The sequence below is a fragment of the Neolamprologus multifasciatus genome, chromosome 15 (genome assembly GCF_963576455.1).
Source record: "Neolamprologus multifasciatus chromosome 15, fNeoMul1.2, whole genome shotgun sequence".
NCBI lineage: Eukaryota > Metazoa > Chordata > Actinopteri > Cichliformes > Cichlidae > Neolamprologus > Neolamprologus multifasciatus.
This window is the reverse complement of record NC_140453.1, coordinates 26582391-26596821: the sequence shown is the minus strand read 5'-3', so window position 1 is coordinate 26596821 and position 14431 is coordinate 26582391. Positions and strand designations below refer to the sequence as shown.

General features: G+C 42.8%; 1 protein-coding gene and 1 pseudogene across 2 annotated transcripts in view; one reads left to right on the top strand and one right to left on the bottom strand.

Moving 5' to 3' along the window:
• The window catches only part of pak6b (p21 protein (Cdc42/Rac)-activated kinase 6b), a 62823-nt gene that overhangs the window by 19372 nt on the left and 29020 nt on the right, over window positions 1-14431 (bottom strand). The gene's annotated exons all lie outside the window — the stretch shown is intronic.
• Window positions 58-7058, top strand: LOC146502257 (complement C1q tumor necrosis factor-related protein 3-like; annotated as a pseudogene). The gene is made up of 3 exons (XR_014869437.1): window positions 58-1921; window positions 6392-6532; window positions 6670-7058. The product of XR_014869437.1 is annotated as a complement C1q tumor necrosis factor-related protein 3-like (transcript).

Genomic DNA, 14431 nt, shown 5'->3' with positions numbered 1-14431 from the left:
CATCAGGACTAAGCTGGGTTTCCTGGGTCCAGAGGTTTGGAGAAACTTCTTCATCACAGCTGTCCTGTGCCATAAGTTCTGTTGACCTGCTGTAAGAGGCATCATTTAAGAAACAACAGGAAGACTGAAGCTCATCGCATTGATCAAGCAGGACTCATGATCTTCACCAGCAGCTCCCTCACAGGGAAATCTTCAGCACTCCTCCGTAGGCCCGCCCCAGGAGATGGATAAACCCAGCATTTCATCAACACTGTAATGAGACCTTTGGTTTGTGTATTGTAATAAATACTCGGATACTCCCCAGAGGCTCCGGACTTTTACATAAAGATATTATATTCAGTCCTGTAGAAAGTTATATATTTAAAAATATGTGATCCTCTCTGGTTACTCTGGTATGAATAACTCTGAATCACTTCATGGTAAATAACACACTATGTGTAAAAAAAAAAAAAAAGAAAAAAAACTGTGAAAAAATTCCAGATGACAAGTTTGTAGTTCAACAAGTGACGACCTTTGACCTTCATCAGGTTTTATTTGTGTTAGAGAAAATCTCATATGCTCTTCATGCAGCTGAGTACATCAAGTGTTTAAAACGGAAGCTGTGCAGGTCTGAGAACAGCAGCTTTGTGAAACACCAAACTGAGTGACACAGTTACATGAGTGATTAATCCTTTTGTTTTTTTGTCTTTAACTTTATCAATAAAACAGCTGCAGCTTTCACTACAGCATGTGTGGTACTTTAACCTTTGTACTGTTTTCATCAGTTCATTTTGCAGTTAACATGTGAACATGTTGGATGATCTGTCTGCTGTCACTGGGTGGTGCTGAGGACTGAATCTGAGGGCAGCTCCTGTAATCACAAAAACAACAGAACCATCAAACTCAGATATAAATTTTATCCCTCAATATTGAAATTAAGCTGATTCTTCTGTCCTCACACACTCAGGATCTGAAGTTCTTCTCTTACATTTTTTCAGTACAGTATTACAGTACACTACAGTACTTTAATCCATAGTTCCTGATTAATGAGGAGTTAATGAAGTACAAGCTTTTAAAAAAATTGTTACTGTCTTTACAGATGTGGCAAGACACTGAAAACATGCTGTTGTTTGCACATATTTAATATTCAGCTCTGCACAGGAGCTGAAGCAGGGTGCAGCCTGTTGCTTTTACAGTATAATACTTGTAATAAAAGTACAGTAACAGTAATTAGTGACTAAGCAGCCCGGGGCGTTTCTCTTGATTTCTTTAGTAAATTCATTCACCTGCACGGGTTACCTAAACGAACCCTGACAGCCGACTGCTCATTTTAGCTAGCTAGGTCTCAGGAGCTAGGACGGTAGTTACGGATTAGCTTACAAACACGTTTAACTTACCGAAAAGTGCAGCGGGGCCTCGGGTCCTTCTGTCGAGTAGTCCAGTTTACTGAAGAACACCTCAGGCTGTCAGGTTAAAACACTCGGTCGTGTTTTCGTAGCGTAAACGCAGGGCGTCCTCTCAGAGCCTACGCTCTATCTGCTATTCGCAAACAGAGATACGCAAGTTTCTCCGTGACTGCAGCTGTCAGTCAAAGCTCTTATGATGACGTTTCACCCCAATTTAACATCACCGCGGTAGGAATTAGAATCAAACTTATGGGAAAGGAGACCCCTTGAACATCAATCAGCGTGATGAGAACTATTGAAAACAAAAGAAAGAATCTTTGGAAAAAAATTATCTCAGGAGAATTAATTGATTTTAGTCTGACCCCAGTCCCATCCGCTAACATGGAGGAGGCGGGGTTTATGACCTATACTGCAGCCAGACACCAGGGGGCGATAGAGACGTTTTGGCTTCATTTTTGGGGAGCTGTCGAGTCGTCCATGTTTTCTACAGTCAATGGGACAGCCCGAAAAGGCAGCAGGAGAGTGTCAGTCAGAAGGTATGTTTACAATGAATTAATGTAGGCAGCTAATTTATGCGTGTTGTCATACAGGAATATATTTTGTTTATTAATAAACAGTATACAGTAGTCCCGCTGTTCATCCGTCACTGCCTCGCCTTTTCGCAGATTTTTTTTATTGCACCATACAGCTTTCAACAATGCGCATTGCATTCTGCAGCCCAAATGACAAATCTCCTCCGTGTCGTGTCTCCTGCGCTTGCCAAACTTATCATGTTTGGTTTTGATAACCATCACGTCCAATAGAAAAAAAAACAGCACAAAAACACTCATAACTATGACCCTCATTCGGAAATAGACACCTGCACCGGGAGCAAAAAAGGCGCACAAAAGTGGCGCCGCAGACGGAGAAAAAGTGCGGCATAATACTTTTACGTTTTAAAATCGACAAAGGTTTGCACTTTGAGAATCAACTTGTGAGAACTGTGACTACTGTTCATGTGCTGCAATAAATGAGAGACTACTGTATATAATAAGTATATAAGTATATATTCCAACACCAGTAATTTCTGTTCTAGAATTGATTCTCATATTAAAATATCGATATTTTAGTACTTTGGGGTAAATTTGTAGTTTATTATTAACAGGAACACAGTGGAAAGAAACTATATCATTCGGATCATCTAAATTGGAAGGAACTACTTCCTCTTAAGCCTTTCATAGTCATATAGGAAATACGGCTGTATAAATGTGTAGCAGCCCCTGGCGAGTACACTCACAACAATGGCTGAGCATAAACAGAGTCATGTGTGTCGATGCCACCCTGAATTTTACTTGGTATCGGATCGGCAAGGAAATCAGTGGTATCGCACATCACTAACGCTCAGCCATTGTTGTGAGTGTGCACGCCAGGGGCTGCGAGACATTTATACAGCCGTATTTCGCACATGATTATGAAAGGCGGAAGAGGAAGTAGTTCCTTTGAATGTAGACAATCAGAATGTTATAGTTTCTTTCCACTCTGTTCCTGTTAATGATAAACTACAAATCTACCCTAAATTACTAATTGATATTTTAATGTGAGAATTGATTCTAGAACATAAATGACTGGTATCGGAGGAATCGATATTTCAGGATCGATCCGCACATCACAACTGAGCGTAATTATGTGAACATATTTTACTTCCACAAACAGCTGAGACGTGGTTTGCGATACATGTGGCAAAAAAGTGAGGTGTTGTGGGCATACTTGCCAACCTTGAGACCTCAGAATTAGGGAGACATTCAAAAGGGCTGTTGGGGGGTGATAAATCCATTTTGCAGTGTTTATTTATCGGATAAAATACGTTAAATGTCACCGTTATTATTGACCGGCCCGGAAACAGCGGGGGTGTCCAAATTCAGAGGCTGCTTCCACCTGAGGACCCGGTCTAAAGAGAGCCGGGTAGTACGTCACAAGCTCCCTCGGTGGAGTGAAACTTGGCCGTCTGCTCCTTGCTATTTAAATATAACCGGGCGCTGACTTAAACTCTCGATCGTCTCACACTTCAGTTTAATCAGTTTTCTGTTTGACGTTTATTCAGCTGTGTGAAAACCCCAGAGGAACCCTCCCGAGGGATTAATAAAGTTACATTTAATTTAATCTAATCTAATAACTTTAATCTCAGCCAAACCGATTTACTCACGAACAAATAAAACACTGAAGAAGCCAAACAATAACATTTTTAAGTTATCAAATTGACTTATATATCATGTTTAACCCGAGTAGCGAAAGACCGCGGGGGTTTGAAGACGATGTGTCGGTCGGCTCAGATATTTGAAGTTTACACAGCTACATTCTCACCTGAAAATATGTTAAAAGTCTTTTTGCAACCCAGAAAGAGAAATAAGAGTAATATTAAAACTAAGTAGCTGCCGCCATTGTTGGAAACTGGAATTGGCTGGGCTGCACTATGAATTCTGCGATATAGCTTTTCAATTTTGTTGTCTGGGTGGAAAATTGGGAGAAATTCGGGAGAATTGTGGCTCCGGGAGATTTTCGGGAGGGGCACTGAATTTAGGGATTCTCATAGAAAAATTGGGAGGGTTGGCAAGTATGGTTGTGGCAACATCATTAACCTTGTCAAACACCTCAGTATAAATCATATCACAGAATACGACGAGCGTATGTTGAGGCGAACTGAAGAGGAGGAGAGGGACAGGTGCTACTAAGGCGAGACAGACGTCTCTCACGGAGTCCTTTAGTGCTGCTGGCAGGCAAGGTGTTCAAATAGCGCACAACTTCAGTTTTTTTTATTTCTATATGATGAACCCTGCATTATTAAGTGATAAGAACAAGTAATCGAATGTCCTGTAATCATTATGATGCTGTAATTTGAGAGACAATAAATAAAATACATTTTTGTACAAAGTATCGTATCGGATCAGTATCATCGATACCACCCTGAATATTACTTGGTATCGTATCGGAAAGGAAATCAGTGGTATCGCACATCACTAGTGTGCGATACCACATCACTCACGCTGAGCAGAGGGGGGAGGGGCGGTAGTTACACTCCCAGTAGCACAGGAACAGCGCAGAAGGGAGAGAGGAAGAAAGCCTCCGCTCTCTTATTGGATGCATGGTATAGCACGTTTATGCAGGGGCACCTTTGAAGTCTGTGAGAATAGTTTGCAGCCTGGTCTTACTGGTCACTTCTGCACAGACACCATGAAGCGCACACTCAATTTAGAGGCTGTTGCTGCAGTTTTTCTTTCGAAAGTCTTTCGAAAGCAAAAAAGAGAGCACTAGCAGTGGAGATTTTTCTGACAGCCAAGAAGGGGAGGAATTTTTGCCAGGCACTGAGGAGCTTTGCAGCTTGTCTGAGGAGGGAGAGACAAGGATGGAGCATGACACTCGGTGGAGATCGAAAAATGGGGAAATCATGTGGTGTCCCACTTGTGAGCCACATATCTAGGACTGTGGCAAGAAAAAGCCCCAGATCATCCTGGACTATAACAAGTGCAAAGGGGCTGTGGATCATCTGGACCAGGTAAGCACAATTATACATCAATTATTTACTTTTACTCATTGTTATAACTGATGAAGTTCTATCAGTTATCTGATAACATAAATGTGATTATGATCATTTTTGATAGTTACAGAAATGGGGATGGGGGGGGGGGATCTCTTGTCTATGGCTGTATAAATCTATTCATGTCATGTCATCATTTTTTTTTTCTTTTGCTGGTTTGTGGCACCTACTCCACACGTAGCTGGCCCATGTGTCTGCTGTATCGCATGATTGACATAAGTTGCTACAATGCTTTTGTCCTGTTCACTACTGTGGAGCCGGACTGGAACAGAGCAAAGCACTACAGGCGGTGTCTGTTCATAGAGCAGATTGGCAGAGCCCTCACCACCCCGACCATGGTGAAGAGAAGCCACCTGCCTAGAACACCGTTTGCAGCCAGCCTGGTCTTACAAGCCCAGGGCCAAGTGCAGGAGGAGGAGGAGCTTTCCAAAAAGTGGAAACAGTGCGCATCGTGCAAACAGTGCAAAAGGATCCTAACCAACTGCTGCAAATGTGATGCCTCAGTCTGCAAAATCCATCTGAAAACGCTTTATGGTTCATGTTATAAAATGTAAATTACATCTTTGTTCAGTTTGTTTTTGAGTTTGTTCAGCTCAGTTCATTTTGTTTTTGCAATAAATTTTCATTGTTCTAAAAATAATAATGCATCCAAATCAATGCTGTTATCAGTTATTGACCTATTCAAGGCTGTAATAACCTTATGGCAAATATGCTATTTTGCAACTAATTTTTGGAAAATATTGCAGATTATGGGTTTTCCCATAAAAAAAACAGGGATCTTTATGACAATAAGGGCATAAAAACATAAAAATAATTAAAAAATAATGATAAACTTTATACCTATGGTTAGGTCTGAAGTTGTTGAAAAGATTTGATGTGAAAAAAATGAAAAATTAATTTGTATATGATATTGCTATATCACCTGTTGCCTTGGGACCTTTTGGGGTCCTGAGGTTAAACTGTGTTTGTAAGTTTAAGGGTAACCTAGGTGTACCCTAGTTTAAGGGTTAGAAACAAACTTTTCATGAACAGAATCTACTGAAACTCTGAAGCTGAACGGACAGAAAGCCTAAAGTTCAACCTGAGACTGGAAGGGACTGACTTTTTAAAAAGCTGCTAGTCATGCCAGGAAATGATTGAACTGGTTCAAGATAATAAAATAAAATAAACAAGAACACATAGCCATCATAGTCAGGCACAATAAACAGGAACCAAATTACAGTTAGTGTGTTAAACAAGTGGTCGAATTCACAAGTCCATTTTATTTGTAAAAACATCTCTGAAAGGACACAAAACCCAAAGGATAAAACTGTCAGAGTGACCTGAAACATCTGAGGGGGCGGAGATCACGTCGGCGCCCCCTCCCAGTAAATACAAAGCTGAAGACTGAGGTGAACAGAGAGAGCTAACCTGCATCAAACCTGACTTCCCACAGGTCCAGCTCAGGTGGCGTTCTCGGCCTCGCTTGTAAACACCAGCTTGGAATGGAGATTTCAGGGGCCGCATGACACCGACACCAGGTTCGTGTTTGAGAAGGTGACAACAAACAATGGCAATGGCTACAACGCCAACACAGGTCCGACACACCTGGTCAGCTCAGGGTAAAAGCAGAGTTCGGATCATAGCAGGGAGTGTGCGGTTTGTTTCATTTGAAGTACCACATGCCCCATTAAGAAGTATTTTAAGGCATTTATCCCTTCTCTATGACTACAGGCATCTTCTCTGCCCCCATCAAAGGACTGTACTACATCCGCTTCACTGGGCTGACTGGAAACTCCAAGTCCATGCATGCAGCTCTGATGAAGAACAGCGAGAACATGTTTGCGGTCCAGGACACGGTGGGACCACACAGCAGCACCTCCAATGGCATGACACTGGTCCTGGAACAGGATGACCGCCTCTGGATCACCCTCTTGAAAAACAGCAGCATCTTTGACCAAGGTCGGCTCAGCACCTTCACTGGCTTCCTCGTCTTCCCCATGAGCGGAGCCTGAGACACCTGCCCTGGAGAAGAGGACAGTGGCAATTGCCGAAGCTTGGTAGAGTCAAGAAAGAGAAAGTTTGACAGCATTAAAATCACCCACAACATGTGCACTAAATAGTACTGTTATCTAGAATAAATGAGAAATAAGAACCAGCCCACCAAGATAGTCCTCCTCATTTTCAGAAGTTTCATAGAGAGTATAAACGTTAAGGACAGTATTGTTATTCTGTATATATTGTATACCAGTACACCAGTCTACATCCAGCCTAACTGGCTTTATCGCAGCCACCGCCCTGGTATTCTGCCTTTGACTATAGCTGTGCGGAGATCAGTGGTTGATTCCCCCACTCCCAAACATTTTGGATCAATCATGCATTGCTTGACCTTACAGAACCGGACTTGCGTTGTTCATAATAACGCCAGACCACTGAGTAACCTTGAAAAAGCTGAACCTGCTGCATATATTGACAACTTTCTGCCAGGTGACACTCTGTTGAGTTTCTCTTTAAGATACAGGGAAAGCGTTTAGTGGCAAACACACTAAGCCTCAGTTACTTTGACACAAAGGCATCTGCTGTGATGCTTCCACCTCTGATTATGTCTCACAAGTATCAGCTATGTTTGTATACATAGATATAAAATTATGGATATGTACTGATAAATGATGATAATAATAATATTTCTGACTGAGTGCAGATTGAATCGAATAAGTGAGGCCACCCGGCTGTAGTAAGAACTAAAAACTATTTAATAAAATTATTGGACGCACATCATCTCACATCGAGTGTTTGAGGAGCACGTGTGTGTTTTTCAATGTCTCTTTAAGCAGGTCAAGTTTTTCCTTTCTAATAATTTTGTTAAATATTTTTTAATTCTTTCCAGCGTCTGGCTTCAACGTGCAGTAGCTGGTCTCCTCAGCTCAGAGACTGAAGGGCTAAATTAGAGGGAAACCGTGCTGAAAGACAAACCCTTCATTAGTTACAAATGCTGTCTCTGTTTATTTCCTGTCAACAGGTTTTAAATTATTTCTAATCAATTGCCTTAATCAATCTGTGATTAGCCATCCATGCTGAGCTCTGACAGCTGTGGAAACTGAAGTCACACGGTGGTATTCTGATAAATGCAGATTTATTTATCTCAGTCCTGCAAACAGGAAGCAGTAAACAGGATTTTCAGGTCATTAACTGAGGCATGGAAATGTGCGGCCTCTCCTACTTCCTGTCAAACAGCAAGTCTGTCTCCACATTAGATTCCAGGAGCTCAGGAATCTGACAGGATCTCTCTGGTTTGAATCCTCGGCTTCGTGACAACAATCACAAACCTTCAGATTCTGTTTGCTCTCTTGACCCAAACAAAGATGGCTGCCACACAGAGGTTTCTTGGTTTTGATGGGGCAAATGATCAGATTTCACAAACAAACAGACAATAATTTATGAAGCTGGTTTTTAGACCAATCAGGGATATATAAAAAATCCAAAACCAAAAAAGTTTCACTTTCATGAATGTAAAAAAACAACAAAATACAACAATTTGTACAAATATACACATTTTATTCACAGTGTGTCTGTGTATGATAGTGTGTGTGTGTGTGTGAGTGTGTATGTGTGATAGTGTGTGTGGCAGTCCGTGTGTGTGTGTATGTGTGTGACAGTGTGAGCTCATGTTTTTCATTTACTCACTTTAAATATTTGATGTTTTTATTAATAAGTAAAAATAAAATATGAGATTCTGTTTTTGTTTACATTTTAAAAGCATCCCAACTTTTCTGGAACTCATTTTAATTTTGTAGTTTTCATTATTCATAAACGATAAAGGATTTTTTTTTCCTGTTAATGTAAGAAAAGATTCTCGTGTTTGTTAAATACATCAGCTACTGCTCTCAGCTCTGGAACCCCAGATGGATTATTCAGGGAAGGGAACAGGGAGGATAAGGGAACAACTAAAAACTCAGAGGGATTAAAGGTTTAACCTGGGTTTACAGCGTGGATTAAATGTTCTCATTAAAGCTCTCTGGTGACAAGTCTTCGTGTGTAGTAGAAACCTGAGCTCACCTGTGTGAGACGAGCTTGTCTTTGAATTTTTAAATGTTTGATATTTGCTCAGCGTACCTCATCGTTCTCATTTATAATAACACATTTATCCAACACAGCTTCAGCTTGAACCCTCTGTAGTCTGAACTTTGACCCCACTCACAAGAACAGCAAATAAGCAGCATGAGCTCAATCAGCTCAGCTCAGAGTACCTGTCTCAGGTGTGATCATGTGACAGAAAAGGAGCACCTGAGGTGTACAGAAACTCGTTTATTGTAGAAATGCTACTTTAATGAGCAGCTCAGAGAAACACAAACTGAACAATAATCAATAAAAATAAGTCATAAATCATCGCGCTCGGATCAATAACTGGACCGATGGAAGACTTCTCTCAGCGTCCACAGGAGCTTTTATTGTGAAAGCCTTCACTGGTATCCAGTCAAGTCCTCGGACCCGGACCCGGCGGAGTCCGCCTCCGGCCAGCTGGCGGAGGGCGCTGGCTCCCGGTGTCGGGCGGCGCGGTGGGTCGGCAGGTTGGACGGATCCTCCGCGGTGACGGCGGCCGGAGAGGTGGATTCCTGCCCGGAAGTCCGGTGGGTCCGGGGGCGAGGACCGGAGACACCTCCGCGCTCAGAGCGGTGACGGGTACGTGACCGTCAGCAAGTAAACGATCAGCTATCGATCTGTTATCAGTGGCGTCACCGTCCGTATCGACGTCACACTCGGAGGGCTTTCCCCGGCTGTGCTCGGCCCCGGGGCTCCCGTTCCGGTCCCGGCTCTGCCCGGGTCTCCAGATGAGGCTGTAATACACCGCGAGCACCACGGCGGCCACGGACACGCTCAGCACGTACGCCGCCACTGTAGCCAGCTTCACCCACTTCCGGTTGGCGCTGGCCGCCAGCTGCGCCTTCTTCTCCCCAGTGTAGGTGACCGGTCTGCCGCGGGCCGCAGGCACGAACCTCCGGGTCCAGCTGCGGGGTTCCCGCATGGTGGCAGCCGGAGGAGCAGGAGGTGTGTGTGTGTGCAGTAGCGGTTTTAGATACGGGCGACACGGGCAGTTGCCCGGGGCGGCATCGTGGTGGGGGGCGGCATCATGGGCATCGGTAAAAAAAAAAAAAAATGCTTGTACTCATGCTGCCCCGACATCATGCGAGCCCATATTGGGAATGGCACAGGCACCGATCGATTTTCTATCGCCCATGGGAGTAAGGGCGCCCTCCGTTTGCGAGGTGCGCCTGCTGCTTGCGGCACAGGGAGGAGAGGGCGAGGCGGCGGGGGATTCTCTGGCTGGCTGGAGCAGTGTCTAATAACCAACTCGCAAAATAAAACTAAATAAAAACAAACTAACAAACACGAAAACACCAGACATCATGATACAGACTTATAATTTGCACCGATGTTTTTTCGAAATTCTGTATGCAAGTGAGCGAGAGCCCTCGGTGCGCCTGCTCGCTGCTGAAGTCAAAGTAAACTTTATTGTCATCTCCGCTACATACAGTCCAGTATATAGAGAGACGAGACGACGAGGCTCCAGTTACAGCAGTGCAAGTAAAGAAACAATAAATATTTAAGAGTAAAAAAAATAAATATACACTTTAGGACTCGGGGTAAAGGGATCAATAACAATTTAAAATGTATATTTTATATTTTGTTTATTTAAAGTCTCACACACAATCCGTTTTTAAAGTTTAAAAAAAGAGAAAAGAAGAGGAGTGTAGCGACTTCCACAGTTGCTAGAGGCCGGGAACTGAGCCTGCCTATTTGCCTGACGCGCTGTCAACTTTACGCAATAATGCGAGAGGTGGAATTGCTTGCTTGTTTATTAAAGTGCTTGAAAAGTTTACAGAGCAATGTGATCGGCTCGCGATTCAAACTCTTAAAACATCACAGGCTCTAATGCAACAAGGGGAAACTCGTTGTGCTGCGGTCAACAAAAACTACGGCTACCCAGCCCTCCTCTCTGTCAAAATCAAACCAGTGAATGACAGACTGACAACGCCCTCTTAATGTCGCCGCTAGCACCCACGTGACTCCTGTTACACATCACCATAGCAACCAAACAAATAAAAACCCAGTGATCCTTAAAATTCAATACATTTAATTATGGCTCCTACAAGGAGGAACGAGCAAAAGATACAGGTAAGCAGATGTGTCATTGGATAATGGCAGGTCATGTATCCTAAAACATTAAGAATCAGGATACTTTCTTAATCCCTAAGGAAATTATGTGGGTTACAGTTCCTCCAAGAAGAAATGGTACAAATAGTAACAGTAACAGACTAAACTCCAAACAATATATACAATAATATAATATTAATTAGTCATTGTTGATTTGTCCTGTTCTCATTGTATGATGAAGTATGATGTCTGTTTAGTAGCCGTTTGCATACTATGCATACTCTCTCCCTCTTCATATGTATGTGTGTATGTGTATGTGTATGTGTGTGTGTGTGTGGGGGGGGGGGGGGGGGGGCGCCAGAGGGGGTGTTCGCCCAGGGCGCCTAACAGGCTAGGACCGCCACTGTGTGTGTGTGTGTGCGTGAGGTCAGGCAGAGCCTGCAGAGTGCACAGGTCCCTCCGTCATCCACAGCTGGACCCACAGCTGGATCCGCAGCTTTAAATCCACTCTGTCAAGCTGAACCGGGTCAGCACGAACCGGAAACTATGGTCACGCCTCCAAAATAAAAGCACGACCATTCAAAGCGAGTTTGAAAATAAAGTTTGAGTTTTGCTCCTGATTGTTTGCTGTGACCAAAAACTAAAATAATTTTTTAAAAAGGACAAGAAAAGAAAAAAGATTTGACTAAAGCAGAAAAAATAATAAATGGACAGCAACAGAAAATCAAATTCCTCCAATCAGATACACCCACAATGCACATGCTCAGGTTGAGCCTCTCAGCAGGTAACAGCTGCAGGAGAAAGCCGCTCAGAAGGACAGATTGAACCAATCAGAGCACGGCATTGTTTAGTCCTCATTTCCACAAACTGTCAGGCACAGATGACCTCGCGCTGCAAAATAAACACACGGGTTTCATTCTCACGGAGACTGGAACTAGGGATGGGTTTTGATTATCGATTTATCGATTAAAATTCTAGCTTGGATAACGTGATATCGATTCATTGAAATCCTGAGTCGATTTTTAAATATAAATTTATTTTGCCAGCAGGTTAAACGTCCCAAAATTTCAACAACCACCAAACAGCTAAAACAGTAAATGAGAGCAGGTACACGGATTCTGTGCAAAGATGTAAACACAAAGTGAGGACCACCGACGGATCAGAATCAGTGAGATGTCGCCTTTCTCATCCGACGGCACGGACACGGTCGGGGCTGAAAGCCAACAGCTCACTGATTTTGATGTTTCGGTGGGTCCACGCTTTGTGTTTATGTCCTTTTTGCGCTATATTCTGAAGCTGCAGGTTTTATCTCTCTCCAAACAATATTGACTGAACCAGCAGCAAACATCCAAACTATGCTTCACATTTCGCTTCACATAAACATCGTCATGAATTATTTTCCTGTTTTGATTCCACCATGATAAAATCACACTTCATGCAGAGCTCTATGTCTCTCTCTCTGTACTTCAAGAACAGTTTCACATCTAAAAATCTCTGTTTTCTGCTTTATTCGCTTGCTTATTACACGCAAGTCTACCGTTGTTTACAGAGCTGTCGGCCGCTGTTTTTTCCCCTTTTACTTACTTCCGACAAGAAAGCCTCATTTCTGCTGTTCAGTAGGCTACTGAACAAATTGAAACTTTTAAAAATTATGCAAAATTGCAAACCGCTTAGCTGTGTCTAAAACCTCTGTAACTTTGCTCTGCTTCAGCAGCATCAGGTAATGTTCATGCTGATTAATGGTTTTCTTTCGTTTTTGATCTACTGCAGAATATTTTTAAGGTCATCTGCTAATCCCAGGCAAGGAAAATCTCTCCTTCATGTTTTTCTGTGTTTTATCCTCAGTTACTTTGACACGAAGGCATCTGCTGTGATCAGTAGCGGTTTTAGATACGGGCGACACGGGCGGTCGCCCGGGGCGGCATCGGCAGAAAAAAAAAAAAATGCTCGTACTCATGCTGCCCCGACGTCAGCCAGCGCATATTGGGAATGGCATAAGCACCGATCGGTTTTCTATCGCCCGTTTGCTGGGAGTAAGGGCGCCCTTTGTTTGCGAGGTGCGCCTGCTGCTTGTGACACAGGGAGGAGAGGGCGGGGCGGTGGGGGATTTTTTGACTGGCTGGAGCAGCGTCTAATAACCAACTCGCAAAGTAAAACAAAATAAAAACAAACCAACAAACACGAAAACACCAGACATTATAATACAGACTTATAATTTGCACCAATGTTTTTTTGAAATTCTATACACGAAAAGTGAGCGCGAGAGCCCTCGGCGCGCCTGCTAGCTGCTGAAGTCAAAGTAAACTTTATTGTCATCTCCGCTACATACAGTCCAGTATATAGAGAGACGAGACGACGAGGCTCCAGTTACAGCAGTGCAAGTAAGCAAACAATATATATAAGAAGAGTAAGAAAATAAATATACACTTTAGGACCAGGGGTAAAGGGATCAATAATAATTTAAAATTTGCAGTTTGATGATTTAAAGTCTCACACACAAGCCGTCGAAAGGGGCGGTGGGCCCTGCTGCTTCCAAATAGAGCACATTTCATTTATAATGTTGTAAATCCAAGCCCATTATGTATTCATGATATGAATCCTGCCTTTTGTGAAATCTCAGAAATGCACCCTAGACAAAGTGAATCTGTGAACTAAGGTGTAGGTCTATTAGGTTATGTTGTGGTGATCCTCGGGTTGAGGGATGGGTGTTCATACTGGAGTGCAAAATTAAAACCAATGGAAGATGGACAAGAAAAGTTCAAAGCCATCAGGTCCTCAGTTTAGAAAAAAGAGAAAAGAAGAGGAGGAGAAACAAGCAAAAGATACAGGTAAGCAGATGTGTCATTGGATAATGGCAGGTCATCCTGAAACAATCAGAATCAGAATCAGAATACTTTATTAATCCCTAAGGAAATTATGTGGGTTACAGTTGCTCCAAGAAGAAACGGTAAAAATAGCAACAGTAACAGACTAAACTCCAAACAACACATTATGTTACAGATTTTAATATTAATTAGTCATTGTCAATTGTTGATTTGTCCTGTTCTCATTGTATGACGAATTCTGATGGCTGTTAGGTAGCCGTTTGCATACTATGCATACTCTCTCTCTCTTCATATGTGTGTGTACAACAGTTTTATGTTAATGTACAATCCTTAATATGTTTTGTGTGAGTGTGTGTGTGTGTGTGTGTGTGGGGGGGGGGGGGGGTGGCAGAGGGAGTGTTCGCCCAGGGCGCCAAACAGGCTAGGACCGCCACTGGCTGTGATGCTTACACCTTGGATAAAGTCTCCAAGTGTCAGCTTTCTTTTTATAGACAAAAAAATATGGAAATGTACTGATG